At 41.0% G+C, this 21,787-nt stretch overlaps 1 protein-coding gene across 5 annotated transcripts in view; it reads right to left on the reverse strand.

The window, feature by feature from the left end:
• The window catches only part of LOC104356805, a 115,025-nt gene that overhangs the window by 72,852 nt on the left and 20,386 nt on the right, over nt 1–21,787 (reverse strand). The window contains exon 1 of one of the 5 annotated variants that reach the window (XM_042789320.1): nt 2,048–2,084. The exons of the other annotated variants lie outside the window; for them this stretch is intronic. The gene's annotated coding sequence lies outside the window, so the exon portion shown is untranslated. Of the gene's footprint in view, nt 1–2,047; nt 2,085–21,787 lie in introns of those variants that run through there. 5 annotated transcript variants of the gene reach the window in all.

Consider the following 21,787-nt stretch of genomic DNA (forward strand, 5'->3'; position numbering starts at 1 on the left):
GCCAAAGGAGCCTTTAAGACCACATGTCTTTTGGCCTATTTTCAGATCTTTTGAAGACTGGATCTGCCAGGCTTTAAATATATATGTTAATTCGAAGGAACCTTTTAGTCAGGAGGAAAGTTATTATGCAGGATTATGGACCAGAACTTCACATCCTTTTCCAGCTTCAATACTTACATTAAAAACAGATGAGAAATTCGAGGAAGGAGATAAAAACGAGAAGGGAAAAGAAAAAGATGATAAATGGGAACCTCTGGATAACCTACCGCCTCCATATCTTAACAATCCATCCCCGGGAGCGGCTCCCCCTCCGGTGGCTGTAGCACCTCCACCACCAACAACGGAATTAGGAAGACCTCCAGCTGCATGTACAAGAAGTAGGACAGCTGTATCTGAGGGACCTTCTTTATATCCGTTATGAGAGGTACCCTTGGAGGCAATCAGGGAGGCATTGGGTTTGTGGCAGTCCCATTAAATACCACAGATGTAGGAAACTTTCAAAAAGAAATGGGGACCCTATTAGATGATGCCCTCAGAGTAGCTGAAAAACTGGATCAATTCCTAGGCCCCAATACTTATACCTGGTAAGAAATACAGTCCATTTTGGGGATCTTTTTTACTGCTGAGGAAAGAGGGATGATTAGGCAAGCTGGAATGAGAATTTGGGAAAGACAGAATCAGGCAGGACCCCCAGGAGATCAGAAATGGCCACATGTTGATCCCTACTGGGATCATCAGCAACCCCAAGGGAGACAGAATATAAGAGACTTGAGAATGCTAATTATACAGGGAATGAGAGAAGCAGTTCCCTGAGGGCAAAACATTAATAAAGCATTTAATGAACAACAAGGAAAGGATGAACCCCCAACAGAATGGTTGGAAAGATTGAGAAAAAGTTTACAGATGTATTCTGGAATTCATCCGAATACGGTGGCTGGGACCGCACTTCTTAGAACACAATTTGTAGCTAAATCCTGGGGCGATATAAGAAGGAAATTAGAAAAACTAGAAAACTGGCAAGAAAGAGGATTAGAGGAGTTACTTAGGGAAGCCCAGAAAGTCTATATTAGGAGAGACGAAGAAAAACAGAAAGCAAAAGCAAAAATCTTTGTAGCGGCAGTAAGAGAAAGTCAGAAAAATAAGACTCCGTCTGGAGAGAAAAGGGAAAAAAGAATAGAGCAGACACTCCGGAGCCAGCCTGATCAAGAAAGATTCACAATCCCCATCGTTATTACTGCAACAAGAAGGGACATGTTCAGAGGAACTGTCGTAAACAGGAGCAAGATGAAAAAATATTTAAAGAAGAATAGGGGTGTCAGGGGCTATATCTTCTGGGGACTTCAACATCAACAGAGCTCTTGATAAAATTATTAATTGGTCCCCATAAAGAGGAAGTTTTAGTTTTAGTGGATACAGGAGCTGAAAAGTCAACTATTCAAAAACTCCCAAAAGGAATAGAAAAAGGGAATAGTTATATGTCGGTAGTAGGGGCAAAAGGAGAGCCTTTTAAAGTACCTATTTTGGAAGATGTAGAAATAGAGACAGTGAAGAAAATTTGCCTTAATGACTTACTTTTGCTCCCTGAGGTGGAATACAATTTATTAGGAAGGGACCTGATTCTGAAGTTAAACTTGAGCATTCAGAGTCAAGGGGACAAATTACAGATTAAATTATACACTTTAACACAAGAGGATGAAGAAGCTATAAACCCTTCGGTATGGTATAGGGAAGGGGAAACTGGAAAGATAGAAATGGACCCCATAAAAGTTCAGATAATAGATTCACATCATCCAATTAGAGTCAAGCAATATCCTATACCAATGGAGGGTCGAAAAGGATTAAAACCTATAGTGGACAGACTTTTGGAAAAAGGAACTTTAGAACTGTGTATGTCACCTCATAATACACCTATCCTCCCCGTAAAGAAACCGGATGGGTCATATAGAATGGTGCAAGACCTGAGAGCTGTTAATCAGCAAACAATCACTAAATTCCCTGTGGTAGCAAATCCTTATACTTTATTAAGTCATATATCCCCCAAACATACTTGGTACAGTGTAATAGATTTGAAGGATGCTTTTTGGGCCTGCCCTTTGGATGAGGGATCCAGAGATTATTTCGCCTTTGAATGGGAGGACCCCGAAACGAGACGAAAACAAAAATTAAGACGGACTGTGTTACCACAGGAGTTTACAGAGTCACCCAACCTATTTGGACAGACTTTAGAGAAAATATTACAAGATTTCACATTACCCAAGGAGGTAAAACTATTGCAATATGTGGATGGTTTATTGATAGCGCAAGAAACTGAAAAGGGGACCAGGGAAGTCACCATTAAATTGCTAAATTTCCTAGGAGAGAAGGGATTAAAGGTATCCTGATCGAAGTTACAGTTCATAGAACAGGAAGTAAAATTGGCTGAGTGAAGGAAGGAAGAAGTTGGATCCCGATAGGGTATCTGGGATCTTATCCTTAAGACCCCCACAAACAAAAAAGGAAATTTGGCAAGTACTGGGATTATTAGGATATTGTAGACCATGGCTTGAAAGCTACAGTGAAAAGGTAAAATTCTTGTATGAGAAATTAACTAATAACCAACTTAAGTGGTCTGCAGAAGATGATCAGAAATTTGAGGAAATAAAAAGGACATTAATACAGGCACCTGTATTGAGCCTCCCAGATCTAGAAAAACCTTTCTACCTCTTTGTGAATATATCGCACCAAACAGCATATGGAGTTCTTACTCAAGATTGGGCAGGAATCAAAAAACCCGTAGGATATTGTTCTAAGTTACTTGATCCAGTAAGCAGAGGATGGTCTGCTTGTCTCCAAGCTTTGGTTGCTACAGCGTCACTAATAGAAGTCAGGAAGATTAGTGCTCCTTTAAAGGTGTATACTCCACATGTCAGAAGTGTTTTACAACAGAAAGTGGAAAAATGGTTAACGGATAGCCGGATCCTAAAGTATGAAGCAATACTAATTGACTCCCCTGAATTAGAATTGAGTGTGACCTCTGCTCAGAGTCCAGCACAATTTTTGTTTGGAGAACCATCAGAGAAATTACAACAGAACTGTTTAGAAGTAATTGAGACCCAGACTAAGGTGAGACCAGATTTAAGGGATATAGAATTGGAAAAAGAGGAAGCACTGTTTGTAGATGGCTCCTCCAGAGTGGTGGAAGGAAAAAGAAAATCAGGATATGCAATAATTAATAAGGACCTAGAACCTGTGGAATCAGGACCCTTGAGTCCATCATGGTCAGCTCAGGCCTGTGAGCTGTATGCCTTATGTAGGGCCCTGGAGTTACTAAAAGGGAAAAGCGGGACTATATTTACAGATTCTAAATATGCATATGGGGTGGTCCACTCTTTTGGAAAAATTTGGGAAGAAAGAGGTTTAATTAATACTCAAGGGAGAAATCTTATACATCAAGAATTAATAGTGAGAATTTTAAGGGCATTAAGAGAACCAAAAGAGATAGCAGTAGTACATGTAAGAGGACACCAAGACGGATTAGATTACCGAACCAGGGGAAATAACTTGGCAGATAAAGAGGCCCAAGAAGCAGCCCTGAGGACTGAGGTCGCTAAAATTAATGTAGTACAAACAAAAGAGGATACCAGCAAAGAGAGAGAGAAGTTTATCCCTGAGGAATTAACAAAATTGGAGAAAATAGGGGCTAAGTTAGAACAAGGAAAATGGACTCTGCCAGACGGGCAAGAAATGTTGCCAAAAGCCTATGCCAGACAAATATTGGAACGCTTGCATGCACAAACACATTGGGGTACAAAGGCATTAAGTGGTCATTTCCTTAAACAATTCGGCTGTATTGGAATTTTTGAAATAGCAAAGCAAATTACACAGGGCTGCTTGACTTGTCAAGAGGTAAATAAAAAAGTGTTTCGACAAGTGGCTATGGGAGGGAGAAAAACAGCTTACAGACCTTTCGAGAAAGTACAAATTGGTTTCACTGAATTGCCCAAGGTAGGGAGGACAAAATATTTATTGGTAATAGTGGATCATTTAACACAATGGGTAGAAGCTTACCCTGTATCACGAGCCTCGACAGATGGTGGTAAAAATGTTATTAGAACACTTGATACCTAGATATGGGATAATCCAGTGTATTGATTCCGATCAGGGCACACACTTTACTTCTAAAATAATAAAATTATTATGTCAATCATTAGGTATTCAGTGGGAATACCACACTCCATGGCATCCACAAAGCTCAGGGAAAGTAGAAAGGATGAATCAAACAATAAAACAACAACAATTGGCCAAACTAATGATTGAAACCCAAATGCCTTGGACAAAATGCTTACCATTGGCACTTTTGAACATAAGAACAAAACCTCATAGTGAGACTGGATTATCACCATATGAAATGTTGTACGGAATGCCCTATTCTCAGGGGATGCCCCTGGGAAACAGTATTGTTGAAGATCATGATGTGCAAAAATATATAATTGCCATTGGGGAGAGGCTAAAAGAACTGAGAGAAATGGGAATAATGGCTGAAATGCCACCTTTGGGATTCGCCATCCATCAATTTAAACCTGGGGACAGGGTTCTCATAAAAACATGGAAAGAAGAAACCTTATCCCCCCTATGGGAGGGACCTTTTCTTGTCTTATTAACAATAGATACTGCCATCCGAACTGCAGAGAAGGGGTGGACTCACGTATCATGAGTTAAAGGACCCATTTCCAAGTGGATGGTTGCCTCAAGACCCGGAGAGACCAAAGTAGTGTTGCAACAAAAATAGCCTTGTTGGAATATTGAATTCTGCTGCTAGCATCAGGATAGAAGCTGCTGGCGGAGGAATTCAATACCTCAATAAGCTAAGTAACTGGGGACATTTCATCGTGGCAACTCCTGTAGCAATTTGAAAAGGATCTTAGCTAACATTATGATAACATAGGCTATTTTAAGGTAGATTGAAGGTTGGCATAGAGGAAGTGTAGACCTTTTGGGGCATAGCATACAGGTCTTAAAAGGACAGTTAACAGCTACACAGAAATTGCATTCGGATCCCATTTGACCCTTTAAAGAGCCACCTTCTTGGGAAAACCAGAGGTAAAGAAGAGGGCGAGACTGGAGTGGAAATGAGTACTGTGGTTTAAGAAGTCTGCCAAGGGCTGCAGTCCCTTTGGGCCGTGACTACCAGGCACTATGGCCCTAACCAGACCTCTTCTAACCATGCTGGGGCCGAGCTTCCTGACTCTGGTGATGACAGCGAGTGACTGTAGCCAATGTGTGGTGACCACAAGGAAGGGAAGAATAACTTCCCAGACTTTATCATACTGTTCATGACTGTAAGGGTCAGAAGTTGGGAAATTGTATTAATAACCAGACGCAGCATGCCTTGTGTAAAGAAGAAAACAAAACCGTATGCTATGATCCAAAAGAACTCCCTTATCAGTAGTGGGTGGAGATTAGAACAAACGATTAGAATGAGAGATTAATAGGAAAAAGTAAAATAATCACTAATTTGACTGTACCCGTCTGGGTGTCCTTTGATTCATGTGATGCGATTGATGATGACTCATATACTAGCTGTGGGAGCATGAGTTGGAGGAAATATTATAGTCAGTCTGAAAAGTATATATGTCCAGGAGCTGGACAGTGTCAAGGTAGTGCAGATTATAAGCGTACAGAAGAATCAGACTGGCAATCACACCATTTGTGTGGTAGAAGGGGTTGGAGTTGTGCCTGTTGGAGTACAGCTCCCTCATGAGGATGGCCCCAACAATGTAGGGGGACTCTATTAAAAGCAGAAATTAAAAGGGGGGCAGTTTTCCCCAATTGTACAGCCCATTCTTGTAACCCGATTAACCTAACTATTTGGAATCCAGAACAATGGAAAAAGGATTTGAAAATTGGACTACTAATTTATGGACCTGGGGAAGATCCAGGAGCTATTCTACAGATAATAATTAAAAAAAAAAGTCTAGAGAATCAGTACAGCATTGACTATTATTTAACTCCTTTTATCGTGAAATGGAAACAGGAGTGAAATATGAAATTCCCACAGTTGCAAAAAAATCTATTTGTGAATCTTGCTGAAAACATTTCTAAATCATTAAATGTAACTAATTGTTATGTTTGTGGTGAGACAAATCAAGGTGAATGATGGCCATGGGAGGCTATGGAGAGTAACGTAAGTAATCCCCATGTATGGAAAACAATGGGAAAGGGTAACAGGAAACAACAGTGGGTGCTCCAAACGAGTATAATTGGAAGGAGTTGTTGGCAAAATCTAAGGGACAATGGAAGACAAGTAGGTAACCTGGAGTGTGAAGAAGGTTACCAATGGAATGAAACTCGGAATAATTGGGATAAGTGGGGAAAACCACTGGAAATGAATAATCAATTTAAGAATTGGACCAACAGAACAAATATACAAAAGGGTTGGCCAACCCCTGAAGGACATTACTGGATTTGTGGCAAATTAGCTTATGCATATTTGCCAACGAATTGGACAGGAACCTGTGTATTAGGAACTATAAGACCTATTTTTTTCCTGTTACCCATAAATTGGGGAGAGCAACTAGGAGTCCAAGTGTATACTGAGACTGATGAAAAAAGACGCCATAAACGTGACTTGCAAATCAGACACTGGAAAGACAACGAATGGCCTCCTGAGAGAATCATTGCCTATTACGATCCAGCTACATGGGCAGAAGACAGATCCTGGGGTTATAGGACCCCAATATACATGCTTAATAGAATAATAAGGTTACAAGCTGTAGTAGAGATAGTTGTAAATAAAACTGGAGATGCACTCAGATTAATTGTGTCATCGTTTGAGCCTACTCAGCAGCCAAATGCTGCACTTGGGAATGGGGAGGGAATCGGAGGGGCAAAGGGAGACTCGCGGGTTGAGATAAAAACAGTTTAATAACAGTGACAGCAGTATCAACGCTTAATGTACAATACAGTTGCTCACCACCCGCTGACCAACACCCGTCTGCTCCCAGCTAGCAATTCCTGAACACAAAGGCCCCACAGCCACACTCCCAGAAGTGAGAGCCCCTCCTGGCCCTCTCCTGCCTTTATATAGTGAGCACAGTGTCACATGACATGGACTATCGGCCAATCGGGGCCCAGCCCTCCAGCTGTGCTCCCCCCGCCCCCGCACACAGGTGAGGGCACTGGGACCTGGGGAGCCCCTGGGGTCTCAGGGGGCTGCAGCTCCTCCCGCTGCCCAACCAACGGGAGCTCTAGGCCAGCCCCAACCAGGACAAATTGCAAAACAGAACACCAAGATGAGAACTGCTCTGTATCAAAATCGTTTAGCTTTAGATTATTTGTTAGCACAAGAAGGGGGTGTTTGTGGAAAATTTAACCTTAGTAACTACTGTCTAGAAATTGATGATGAAGGAAAAGCTGTAAATGAACTTGTAAAAGAAATGAAGAAAATTGCACACATCCCAGTTCAGACTTGGAATGGAATCAATTTAGGAGGAGTATGGGGGAACTTTATGGGCAGTAACTGGTTTACTAAAATGGGGATAGTTGTGTTAGGGATATGTGGGGGATTGTTAATAATTCCATGTCTAATACCTTGTTTTACTAGACTAATACATTCGGTTATATAAGGAATGCAGATATCTGCAGTACCTATTGATCCAGAACCAGGGAAAGAAAAAACACACTCCCTGATCATAATAAGAACAAAAGAAGATCCGAAATTGATACCAATTCGACAGGTATTGACACGACTGGAAACGAAAACATGAATCAACACCATAAAAAAAGAAATGAGGGATTGTGGTATGTGTTCACCTGATTTGTATCAGTGTGGAGCCATGCTAGGGCCGTATAGTGAAATGGGACCCTCTCTGTACATGGAATCTTTAACCATCCTGTTTGTTCTTATATAGCTGCAGGATTGGAGGAAGCAGGATGGTATGTATATAGTTCTTGCTTCTTGCAAAAGCCACCTAACCAGTCTAAACTGGTTTTGTTGCTAACCACATAGTGTTAAGCAAGAGAAGTTTGAAAAGAGCATGCACTAAAGAAGATACACCTATTCCTGGAAGTCATTTGCACAGGCCCACCTTTTCTCAGAAAGTTATGTATTAGCAGAGGGGATATAAACTGAAAACAGGGATTGTATGGTGTGCGTCTTGGTCCAGCAGAGACTCCTGGTGCACCCAGTGCTGTTTGCTTGCCTCTATTAGTTTAATAAAGTGTAAACTTTGATTGGAGTCCTGGTTGGGACTGAATCATTTATCACACTTAACTAGCTAGAACTCAGTCAGTTCATGACAGAAATTATATGTATATTTGCAGTAGCAGGGGAACTGGTCTTGAGCAGGGTGTCCTTTCCAATCGTATTTTCTTAAATGGGCCAGGAGTGTCTAGATACCACAGCGATAAATCATGCAATAAGTAAATACATAAATAGTAATGATATTTCTAATGTACTTACCTGGGGATAAGTACAACGACTATGCCATGTCTGTCACTGAGGAAAAAGCTAGGCAGGTATTATTAGCTTCATGTCAAGCTGGGAAGACTGAAATATAGAGATGCTGAGTATCTGGCATGAGTCTATTCCAAAGGTTTTATCTTCAGTGACCACAAAGCTCCTGTTGGGCTGAACTAGCAGCACACAGAAGCTCTGGAGTGCAAACACTTGTGTAGAAAACTTCCCTAGAGCAACAAGTAAGAGGTCTTTACCTGCCTGCTTTAAGAACTGTCAGCTACTTAAGACTGGATGAGGGACCAGACAAAGTTTCTTGGAAGTGGCCTATGTTGTACTGTAATACAGTATTCTTTCTAGTCTGGGGATAATAGAAAATAATCAGAAGCAGCTTTGTCAATCAGAGCAGCCTTGAAGTGGCTCTGTATTTCACTTGAGGACATCACAATAATGGAAGAGTTCTCCCCCTGAGTGAAAGAACAGTGTGACTGAAAAATAGGCCATGTGAGTAAGTGGCAAAACTGAAAGAAAACCACAGTAACCCTAAATTCTCTTTTCACCACAGTGAATACAAGTCTTAATTTACATTAAACCAGCAGCAAAAATGAAAAAGCCTATTACTTTGCATCAGCCCTCGCTCAGTGGCCCACACTTCCTAGGTAAGCTGAACCTGAACTTCTATGATGCTGGGTAAACCCTGGGAGTTTATCCCAGTTCTTTCATTGATTTGCTAAGAGTTTGTACAAGTGAGTTCCTTTGTGTCAGTTTTCCCTACTGGAAAAATAATAGTTCAGTTTAGTTTCATGATGTATGAGTGCCTCTTGAGTCATGAAAGGCTGTCAATCTACCAGAGAGAAAAGAATTCCCATGGAATGGCATCTGTTTAAATGCAGCTTTGTTACAGGTTAGTTACTGGACAGCTTCACCTCATAATTTTTTATACTATCTATTTATGTTTTGACAAACATATGTCCACACTCCCATCCCTTACCTGGGAAATGAAATGGGACATTAAAAAATGGTTTTAAGCAACCTGTTTTCTACAGCAGACATAAACATGGCTTTTCTTTGTTATAATTTTTGATTTCTGTGAGGTGTTAATCATGTTGACACAGCACATACGGCAGAAAAAAAATCTGGGCTGCACTCTGTACCATTTACATTGAGTCATTTACACCATTGCTAGCAACTACCAAGTGAAATGTTTGTGTAAACCTCCTCCCTGAACCTTTATAAATGATGCCAAATGCAAAGCATTGGAACATCGTATATTGTGTACTTTCTTATATATTCTAAGCTTCACGTTTTGGCACATACAGTATAATTTCCCCATATTTCTAGGCAGTAGTTGTATTTAGGCCTGCATCAAACAATTCCATTAGCTCATATGAGGCCAAAGCTTGTCTTAAATAACTAAGAATGACAGGTAGGAAAATCCATTTATTTGGAATTTATGAATGCTGGATAAGGTTATAAAATTGCTGTATCATGAAGAGGTTAAGGTTATAGTGAATCAGCAATTTCCTACCACAGCTGGTGTCATATAACTCCCTGAAAAGGGAAAAAAATCTAAGTGAGTCACCGACATTAATAGTCTTCCATTTAAATAAGACTGTCTTAGAAGAAATGTATAGCTGCCCTAGCACCCAGTGGTCTGTAAGAGCTGGGGGCATGTCAAGGAAAATTCCCAGCAAAAAAGAAAGAACAAAGAGCAGGAAGCAGGCTTTTGAAAACATGGATGTTAAGAGTTCAGGGTACTCAAAGGAGCACACTTTGACTAAAGGAAGTCTTTTGACCATTCTACTGGGCGAAGGAAAAGGTAACTTGTTCTGGGAGAAGGGGACGGGTTTGAAGCATACACAGACAGTCTGTGGCTGACTCCCTCTTTGGAGGGAAAGGGCCAGGAGAGAAAAACATGAAGCTAAGCAGATTCTCCGTGTTACAAAGGAAGATGTGAAAAAGATGGGGCACTGGAATATGTCTCTGACAAAGATACAAGAACTCTGAATGTCTGCAGTGAAATCTTTCCACAGAAATTAAAAGAAATGTGTTTCCTTCATCAGCAGAACTGTTTTTTTTTACCCGAGAAATCTGAAAAGTTGTGGATCTTCAGTTTGTTTTAATTTCAAGAGCTTGCATTCTTCTGCCTTCCAGTTTCTTGTATCTTCAGTCTCACAGTATTAGGATGACTGTTCTAAATTATCCAGTCTTGGCCAACAGCCCCACTTGGAAAGTACTTTCCAAGCAGTGTAACATCAGGGATACGCTACAGTCATTACCACGTGTCTGTGAATAACCACCTCATCTGGCTGCATTTCGCTACAGAAAGCAGAATAAGTGCTGGGCTGTGACAGCAAGGTAAAATGGTAATAGGGAAAGGAGCACCTTCACATTAATCTCTTTCAGCTGGCAATTTCCTGGTGTGATGCGTGTGCACTGAAGCAAAACAGAGCACAGTTTAGGAGGCTGTTTCTTTAGTGTTGCCACAGGGCTGGAATGACCATAGCTACACCCTTTAGCGTGGAAACTTCAGTTTTGTCTCTGCCTTGGGAGGAAGACTGAGTCCCAGTGCAGCCAGTAGCAGTGACTGGGGAGTACAACTTTGCTTGCAGAGAGCAAGCAGAGGGGGCAGACAGCCCTGCTCTGTCTCCCCTGAGTGACCTGCAGCCCCAGTGAAGACTTGCCAAGCATCATGTCAGGTTTTCAGTGCCAACACACTGGGGACTGGTAGGCAGTTCAGTGTCCTGTTCTCTGGCTAGTGGCAATGGAAGGAGAGGCACTACCTTGAGTAGGAAGCTACTCAGTTTTTATGGACTGGCAGGACTACCCTGTACAGGACTGTACTGTCAGTGGTCAGAGGGATAGAGGCAGCTCAAAGCTTAAGGGTAAAAACAGTATCAGACACTTACACAGGTGTCCTGGGCAGTGGGGTGGGGAACCCAAAACAACAAAACCAAAAAAAACTGATGCAGCTGCGCTTGGTTTTTCATTATCTCCAGACTGGGCATTAGATTTTAAGAGAAACCGTGGGAACTGAGCCACCAAACAAAATTGCTTATAAATGTAAATTAAAGCACATTTAATCACAGGTGCAGATTGTGCTCTTTAACTGTTCAAAGAGTACAGTTTAGGTTGTATTGATGTCTAAGCATTCTTGTGTAAAAGCAATAAGGTCCCTAGGTATCTGAATAAATAATGTGTATCTGCCAATAACAGGCACAAAAATTGAAGCCACCAGTTCTAAATGATCACATAATGTTTTCTGACATGAGGACCATGTTAAACCATGATTTAAAATAGGGAATAGCTAATTTTTAAGGACCCTGTCTCTTGGAGACATTAGTCAGTCCTGAGCCATTGACTCATTCAGACTTTCTAAGGAGGGAGAAGCTTAGGTGCTTCCTCTTCTCAGCTATGAAATACAAACATTTTTGTGAAGGCAAAAATTGTGATTAACATGTTACATGCCTGAAAATACTGTAATAGTCTCATGACTTAGATGAAAGGAGCTGACAGGAAGCAGAAAAAAACTGGAGCTCCTCAAAAAAGATTAAATACCTATCTCTATACCAAAGTTATGTTTCTCTATACAGGTTACTTAGCCATGAGTTCTCAGAAGACAAAGCCAAGTGATGCCTCTTCACAAATCGGTAGAAAGCCTGTAGTCTAGTAACAGGGACCTCATCTGAGAGATGAGAAAACAGCCTGATTTAGAGAAGGGTCAAGCCATGTTTTCCATCTCTTAGGTGAGTGTCCTAATCCATAGGCAATAGGTGGTTCTAGGATGGGAGCTTCTCCTTCTGAAGCCATTTCTGTTTTGTATCAAAAAAGTAGATATGGCATTGAGAAACCCAGCAAGAGTCTGGACTTACACCTAGCTGATGAGACTGGTCCTCTAGGGTATCTGAGACTCATGTTTGAATGTCTGGCCTTCTGGACTCAGGATGTAATTCTTTAACAAGGCTCTCTTGGAAACCAGGTGAGTACTTTAGCTACCACACTTAGACTTACCAGATCCATCTGGAACATACTTGTTCTGTCCCATTAATATTGCAATGGGGAACTCGGTTCATCTGCACTTGCATCATCTTTAATGGTGTGTTTTCCCTCTGACCTAGTTACATGGCCTAAAACTTTGACTGTTTAGGTCAAACTCGGATGTCTGGAAAGTCTAAAGCATGCTGATCTGAAAAAACCCACAACCTTTGCTTTCTGGAAAATTAATGGTTTCCTCTGATATGGGGAAATACCTTCAATCTTCAGAAAGTTTAATGGCATGGGGAAATTATTTCTTTACAATTGTAGTGCTGCTGTAGAGAACTGTAATAGAAATGCTAAGAGTGGTATGAATGGGAATTGTCTGGGTATGAAAGTACTGGAAGGGACACAAGGTTGGAAAAGGACTATAGGAATGGCCTGTGATGATGTCAACTAGATTAGCAAGTCATCAGGGCCCTGGCACACATACATGTGTGACTTCTCAGAACACCCATGTTGAGGGACAAAGGACAGTAAATCCTGATTACTCACAGAGTTGGCACAGGATAGACAGACCGATCACTGTCAGCTCCAAAAGAATACAAAAAGGCATATGCAAAACCAGCACATGGTCACCAACCTGGAAAGGACACAGATGTGTGGAGGACTCGGCAGCTGATGTCCTTGTTCTCTGCATCAGTGCAAGGAATCCTGGCCAGACTGCCCGAATACATGTGTTTTGGTGCCAGTGTGCTGGACAGGCTGCTTGAACGCTTGCACACACCCCCCCAGTGCCTGACGGCTTGGCAGGTTGCTTGGATGCACACATCCTGGTGCTTGTATGTGGTTGTGAGAGCACATATCTGAATGAATGACATCTGGTTTGTTTCAGGTTCTGATTTTACAATAAAATCACCTTCCCCTCCTATAGGGCCTGGTATTGAGATCTGTTAACAGAGAGTTGAAAAATTGCCTACGCTGGGTATTTCTGAAAATATAGACTATATGGCTTTATGGTCTTAAGTGACCTCCATAATTAAATTTTTTATGTTTGCTTGAGTTCACAGAGTGATTTATATTTAAAAAGTTTAAAAGTGAAAGTTCGATCATTAGTTTCATTTACAGCCACTGGTTTAGACAACTCTTAGGCAATCCCCATGGGTGATGCTGAGTACTGTAGATATCCAGTCGGATAATAAGAATGAACACAAATTGAGTCATTGAGCCTTCATGGTTATAATAAAACAGAGACAGATCTGTGGCTGCCAAGATGCTGTGGAATACAGTTTGCTGAGGAAATAGACTTGTTGACCACAAAACAAAATTGAGGGGTGCTATGTGCATCATTGTGGCTTAAATTAATGACAAAGAGTCTCTTACTTCAACATGGATCATCAATACACATTTTTCATTGTGGACATCGGAGTAAGTGTTGAAGGCAATGCCTACCAAGTGAAAAAACAGATTTGTGATTTTTATTAGGATATTTGCATAGGAGATTGATATATTAGCAGGAAAGCAAAGAGCCTGATTTCACTCTTGGATAAAAAAGGATAGAGTTATATATATATATGTGTGTGTGTGTGTGTGTGTGTACACCCCCATATGTATAGACAGCAACAATTATGGCTTTTACTCATTAGAGTTATGAAGATGCCAGTAAGCATAATCATGACTCAGTGCACACCTCTCAGTCTGTGTTTGAAAGGATAGTAGCAGGGCAATGAATAACTGATTAATTTGAACAATCTAGAATCTATGATCTTTTTAATCCATCATACAATAGGGTTTGTTATTATACTATAGTCTTCTTGTCACCTTAAGATGAGATTTAAAAAGAGTGACAAACATAATCTCAAACTTTCTATTTGCCCCCCGTCATAACTGCTGGATGTCAGATTTGTTAACGGTGGGTGGTAGACAGGTCTCAGAACTACAATACCCGACCTTGGACTTTGCTTATTCCACTGGCTGCTTTACTTGTCCACAGACAAGCCATCTAAGCCAAAGTTTCAAAATCATCGGCCTAACACTGGTATTGCACCATCATTAGTGCTCAGATACCCCTTTGTGACTTTTATTCAAAAATCACAGGCTCAAATTCAGGTTTGCCTAAGCAGAGCTCTGACACTTGCAGAGAGCTCATTCTTGTGCTGCGGGAGAGCTTGGTGGCATTATTCAATGGCATGCTCTTACATCAGAAAGCATATGTGTAAGGCAGAGAACATGTATCAGGATAAAGATCAGAAAATCTAAACTTAGCAATCACTATTAAAGTAATTATTTTGCTGAGACTTTTATCAGGTGCCACTGTTAATGGCACCCCTACCTGGATGGCAAGACATAACACCTTCCCAAGAGAAGCACATTCTCTTTTTTTCAGGCAACTTCAGAAGTCTGGGGGCTAATCTGTGCTTTAGATGCTGTTGTCCTGCATCACTGCTCTTACATGGGACCAAAATGACTCATCACCTCCTGTTGCTTTAGAACAGCAAGCCCAAACCTTGTGTGGAGTTCAGAGGTGGTATTTCTGCATTTGCCTCACAGCAGCAGCCAATGGTGAAGACTTACTGCAGTGTAAGGAGGCTAACAGGCAGGGCTCTGAGGTTTCACTCCTTAAAGTACCACGGGCTCTTTCTATAAACCCTCATCAAGTTATTTAAATGCAGTGTCCAAAACTGTTCATTTCTAAAACAGATCCTGATTCAAAGCTCAATCATCTCAAAATATAGTAAAATACCATTATGTTTTGGATTCACTACGTTTTTTTTAAACAAAAGATAAAGTCACTTTAACTATAGAATTTGTGCATATATGTGTGTGTATTTGTGTGAAATGTGTATATGGGATCAAAAATTTGAGTTCTCTGCAAAATTTAAAATAAAATGTTCTTCCAGCAATGTTTTTTCACTTTAATCATAACTGTCTGGCTTTCAGGAAACCTTTTTTTTCCTATTTTCATTTCAAAAAGAAACTTGCATTAGAAAATACATTTAAAAAGCAAATGCAAAGTAATTGGCATATTTCAACCAGCTCATCTAAGGTCACTGCAGGTTTTACTTGGGTATTTGCTGCCTTGAATTCTGTTCTGACATCATCACACCGAGATAAGTAATCTCCTGAGAGTACCCTCTGCTCCAAGGGCCCCTCTGGGCTATGAAGAACTGGTTTAGGAACTCCACATTGGCTTTTCTCCCAGCTCATCATGCAGGGAAGATCAGGAGCACAGCTGCTAGGTGCTCAGCCCTGGGTAGTTTCTGCCTCACGGTACCTTAAGAGGCACATCACAAGTTACACCGGCGCTGGGGAGGCGCCGGCTCACAGTAAGAGCTGTTGCGGCCCCTGCAGGACTCCGGAGCATGAATCTAAAAGTAACCAGATACAATTTTGCTTCCCTCTCTGCAGTCATTGCCCTCCTGCCTGAAGTGCAGGAACTGTGTAACTGAAGATAAGATCCATTAGGTCCCCCTTCAACACTAGGCTATAGAAGCCCAATTTCTTTAATCTTTTTTTCACTGTGAAAGCTGGATTTACAAATAAAAAACAGTATTGCTGACTTTCTTTAAGTTTCCAGTTCTTATGATTATGAAAACTCCAGAACAAGACTTGAAGCCCAGAAAACAGATGACAATTTAAAGAGCTCTTAGGCTCTTGTTTGCTTAAAAAGGAAATTTTCATGAGTTTTAAGACAATAATGATTTTGAAATCTGAGTGATGATTTGTGAATACTTGGGCTTAGCAAAGCTGGAGAAACTACTGATTTCTGTAGCACTAAAAATGTCGTGGGTGCAGTCCTGAATACAGTTTTGGTGCATACAAGGTTATCTGAGAAGCACCGTGCTTAAGGGAGAGGAAGAAGAAACAAATATTGTGCAGTGTTTTTTATGGCAGCTGCCCTTTTTAAAGCTGAATTTTGTGGAACATGTTATAACAATAGCACTTCTCAGTGTAAAAGTTGCAGCTGTCTCAGGAAGGCACTAAATCTGAAATGCTATCTTTGCATGAGAGGTTGTCAAAGTCTATTCTTTTCTTTCATTTTAATAGATATTCTTTGTGGCTCAGTTTTTGCTTGGCTCCCTTCTTCTGTCCTACTATCTCTGCAGCACTGCAGAGCCTCAGGATCATGACAGACAGGAGATCACTTCCATATAAAATAAGGTGGTTCAATAAATCTTGAGTCATAGTTGACCAAAAATATCCAGTTTCCTTTCCATGGGTACATTCACAAACTGCATATAACTTCTAAAACTTACACTCTTTACCTCAACTTGCTTCAAACTTCAGGGTAAGGGACATCTCGACTGTCACAGAAGTGCTCAATGGGCTGTAGTTTTTGACAGAGATGAAACTGGAGAAATTCTATAAATGTTGCCAAACAGACTGTTGTTACCAAAGGCACACCTCATGGTTAAAGCCGCTGTTCTCTAGCTCTGTTGTACTTAGAAACACAGGTTTCATTCTTTCCTTAGTAATAGCTGTTCAGTCAGAAGGGCTTAAACTGTGACAGTGCTGGATCAGAAGACTGGATAGTTTGGGACTATTTCAGCAGATGGTAAAGAGCCAAATGGTCAAATACTAGAGTTAGGACATATATTTTTTGAGAGAAAACTTAGAGAATGAATCCCGAAAGAGTGCTCCATCTGCTTTCACACTTCTCTGTGACCATCATAAAAATGCTGTGCTGCAAAGACCACTTACACATGGAATATCTGGTGTTGATATTATTCTTTTTTTTTTTTTTTTTGCCAGGCAACTGGATCAGATAATCAGCTAATAATAAGCAGAAGTAAATCTCAGACGAGTATCTAACCAGAAATTCCTGAGGACTAGAAATATGGTCTCAGAGATCAGTCACTTTCCATCTTACGTATAGATATTCACTGGACATATCGTCAGCTAGGATGTCCTGAGAAACAGAGATATGCTTGGAACTGACACAATAACACACTGTCTTTGACTTTTCTGTATTCTTTTTTCTGGCATGTACCTTTCAAATGTACCTGCTACAATTTTAGGAAGGACAGAAATTTGGATACTTTGTGGCTCTCAATCACTGCCAGCCACTAATGTAAGAATTAGATGAAGACAAACACCTTCTAGTACAAAAACTCTCCTTTCTGACAAGAATGGCATTTCCTTTGAACATGCTTTGTTTTGAATCCTTTTAAAGGTTTCCAATATTCCAAAAGCAAAAATCTTTGAATTGCAAACAGAACAAATGAAAGTTTCCAGAAGAACCTTTGGAAGAAATGTGTATCTTTCTTTTAAAAAAAGTATTTCCACCTCAATCAAAGAATAATTGCAACAGCTTTTGAAATTCCAGGATCATCTCATTCCTCTCGTGACAAAGCATGGAGTAGGGAATAAGTGGGACACCATCTCTCATACAGATAATATTTCTTTTCTAGTGGCTAAAGAATGCAGGGCTGAAGCCTACTTGTGATGCCTAAAAATGGAGCTGATAATTACTTTGAGCACTACCTGGCTGAGGGACTCTGGGTCCTTGACAAAGAGCACTTGCAAAATCCTCTTGGTACCACCTCAGTTCTTTGTGGATCCTAGTTCTTTAACTTTGGTCATCCCTTCAGCAGCTTCAGCTCTGTTCTCTTCCTCACTGGTTGACTCCAGTGAAGTTCATCTGTGAGGCCTATGAAGAATGGACTTCATGTAATGAATACATCTGCCAGCACCAGTTTTCAGTTGCCTTGGCAGCCACAAGCAACTTCACGTCACAGTGTAGTGGCTCTGGCTCTGATTAGCATTCACCCTGTCACCCTGTGTAGCAAGGAGGCAAAGCTCAGTTTGGTCATTTACGCTCAAACAGAGCAGCAGCATCTTATACAGCACTGCTGCACTTTCGGGGAGACTAGGCGGTACAAGTTGGTGGTTTATTTATGTGATATAATGTGCACAGTACATGCAGGAAGTGACATTGCTGAAGTTATCACTACAGGAGCATTGTTCTGATGTGTTAGCATCATATATATACATTTATAAACCAGAACCATGAATGCTTTATCATTTACTGATACTTCTTTTTGGTCAAGCTTGACAACTGTATTAGGGCCAGGGCCTAGGCATCTGTGTGTTTCCATCAGGGAGAAAGTCTGCTTATATTCAAGTGAAGCCATCTGCCTTTTGTGAAATTCAAGTGCAAACTCCAGTTTGTAAATTGTATAGTTGAAGTTATGCAAGTTGCTAACACAGCCTTGATTGGTCACTGTGATATTTACCTGGGGATGGCGTAGGGAACTGAAGGAATTAATGCCTCAAACATTCATTGACACAGAAAACTTTGACAAGCTGTGGCCTTTGTGATTAGTCTAAGGAATGCCACCCAAGGAAGTGCAGAATGTATTGAAGGACATACAGCTTCTCTCCCTTGTGGTTGTATTGCCAAATTCCCTAGATAAGCCTCAAAGAAGGAAAATGCAGACTGAGTGAAACCGTATGTTCAGATTAAAGGACTGATAAGAGAGATAGATAACCAGCACCAGAATGACCTAAGCGAAAACTGAGGAGAAAATAAGGGTGGAGGGAGCGAGCATGACCACCAACTTGATTGACAAGGGGATTGGTGCACCCCATTCCCCCTCAATGCATATGCAGAACCCGTGCTCCACCCTTTCCTCATGGAATACCTGCCTTTCTTTGTCTACTATGCTAATCAGCTGATAAAGGTGATCTTAAAAGACAACAGAAAACTTTGCTTGGGTGTGCACTCACCACCCAAGATTTCCAGACCTGAGACAACTGCTGGAATGAGGGGTGGTGACTGGACTCCCCTCTTTTCTTTCTTTTACTTTCTTTTCTTTCTTCTAGATTTATCAATAAGAGAGCCCATTGCTTACTATCCTTTTCCAAGTTTAAGTTTTTCTACTGCAAGTAAAACACTTTAACTGATCATTTGGTGTCGTTTCACCTTAATTTAACCGAGGGGATCACAGAACCTTTACAACTCCCTGGGCTCCCAGTCCAGGGAGCGTAACAGATGGTAATGGGGAACAGTGCAAACACTGCAGCAAAAGGAAGTAATGTGAGGAAAACTGCCCGAGTTTTTGAAGGAACCTGCTGCAGTATTAGGGAAACACAGGGAGGCTAACGACCTTTCAGTCCTTTGGTGTGATTAAGCACATAAACACTCTGGATTTGAGGGCACATTGTTAACTCAGATGTTCTGGTATTTGAAGCTGTAGGATATAGGTCAGTTTAAATCCAGATAGCCAGGGATTATTCAAGGCTTGTTTTAATACAGAAACCACACAAGATTAACGAACTACTTGCTTTCCCTCTCATACAGAGAGGGTGAAAATAACTCCTGGAGAGCTCGAGATTTATGCATCATTTAAGTCCTGCTCTGATGCTGCTAAGTAGAGCATTGTGATGTCTCTCAGCATAAGGGTGACCTGAACCCAGAAGGAGTACCCCACAGTGTTTATCTGGCCCTGTCAAGACATGTAAGAGAACTGAAAGTGTTTCTAAGGGCAGATTTAGAGCCCCAGCAAGAACCTGATTAAACACTCCAATAATTCTCCAAGAGTTTTTTTGGCAAAACCCTCCATTCAAGTATTTTATTTAAATATTTCCTGAACTCTGGTATTGTGTTTCATAAAAGGTATTTGTATTATTTAAATGTCTTCCACATGGATATTTATAAATCTTGCTTCTAATCTAACCCTTCTAATCAAATTATTTACAATTAAAGCTCTACATTGGGATTATACAGTTTATTGCTGATTTATATCCTATATCACTGTATTTCTACAGTCTTCCAGAATATGACCCAGACTACATGAGACTGGCATGCTGGAGTTTTTGCTGGAGCCTGCACACCAGCAGATGTAGAGCAGTCTTTACTGGACACACGCAGGTTAAACTCCCAGTAAGGTCAATAGCACTGTTCCCCTGTTGTTATTAGCAAAATAAAATCGCTGTCTCAAAGAGTTTAAATTCAGCTATATCAATTATGATCCTCTGTTCAAAGAACAGACCAAGGGACTCCAGGAAATCCAAGTAACTCAGGAATTCATATTTGAAGCCCATAGCTCCCATTTGAAAAGTAGTCAAACTTCTAGGAAGGCATCCTCATAGAGACTATGAAGTGCAGGGAATTCAGTATACCCAGTACCCAACTATCCTTCACGGTTAAAAACATGCAGTTACAGCCTGAACTGTAGCACGACTTTCAGATACCTATAATAGACTGGATTTCTCACTTCATAATTTTTGGAGACTTCCTCCCCACTTTACCATGAGGTTTAATAACAGTCTATTGGCTACACAAAAAGCCCCTCTCATTTATTTTTACCTCTTACGGAAAATTTTATTTTGACCAGCAATCATGACACTCATTCATGGCTATGAATGGCAATGCCTGGCATTCAAGCTATCTTTCCAGTTACCACTGCCCTCTCTATTTCTGTGGGTCCAGAAAACCCAGGAAGCAAGCAGGAAGGGAAGACACCATTCATGTTCAGTCCCCAACCTTTTCTATTAGCACAGAAAACACTCGCAGACTAGTTCCTAACAGAGACAAGAAAGCAGGATCAGTACATTGCTGTGGGTCTGAGGGACAGATAAATGCCACACCTAAATATTCGTTGAGGAGTTTTAATGATTTAGCTAAAAATAGGGCATCACACTGCTTTAGTTCAACCAGTGCAGCTGTGTGTGTATGTGCATACTCTGTACTGATCAGGGGGAAACTTCACCAGGATAAGCAAGGTTTAAAGGGACACAGTTAAACTGTTGCAACATCACCCTTCTAATGAAACTGTTACATTTCCTCTGTCTAATGAACTGGTTTTTAGACCCCACTGCCTTGTCTGCATTATCATTAACACCCACAGGAACAGGGTACCTTACCAAATCAGCAGAAGGGATACATTTTATCAGATCAAAAGTTCCCAATGCGACTCTGCAAAATCAAGGCTAATCTAATAATGCCTTAATGCCTTTCGTGGTAGGTTTCTTATTTTTAAAGCAATCCAGGAAATGGCAGGGACTATAGGTCAGTAAGATTGATCTCCATAAGCGTCTGAATATGGGGGCAATTGCTTATTTGACATGTTTCTGTTTCCATCCAGGTTTCTTAGCTAAGCAAATTCCTCTGTGTAAATAATCTCATCAAATGACACAGGGCCAAATACTGTCCAGCCTGCAGGCTGCCAGCAGGTCTAGGACACTGTATCTGTGGATCCCAGTGAAATGAAATCCTTTCCAAGAGTCCACATGACTACTACCATCTGACTAAGCACAGAGAGGGTCCTTGCTGCTTCCTCCAGTGTAACAGCACTTGAATGACTCTGGGAAGCTGCAGTAACTTGGTGTCCTGCCTACCAGAAGAGTTGACTCCTACCCAGCTCAGTAAGCTAC

Source organism: Tyto alba, unplaced genomic scaffold (assembly GCF_018691265.1).
Source record: "Tyto alba isolate M040663 unplaced genomic scaffold, T.alba_DEE_v4.0 Super-Scaffold_16, whole genome shotgun sequence".
In the NCBI taxonomy this organism is placed as follows: domain Eukaryota; kingdom Metazoa; phylum Chordata; class Aves; order Strigiformes; family Tytonidae; genus Tyto; species Tyto alba.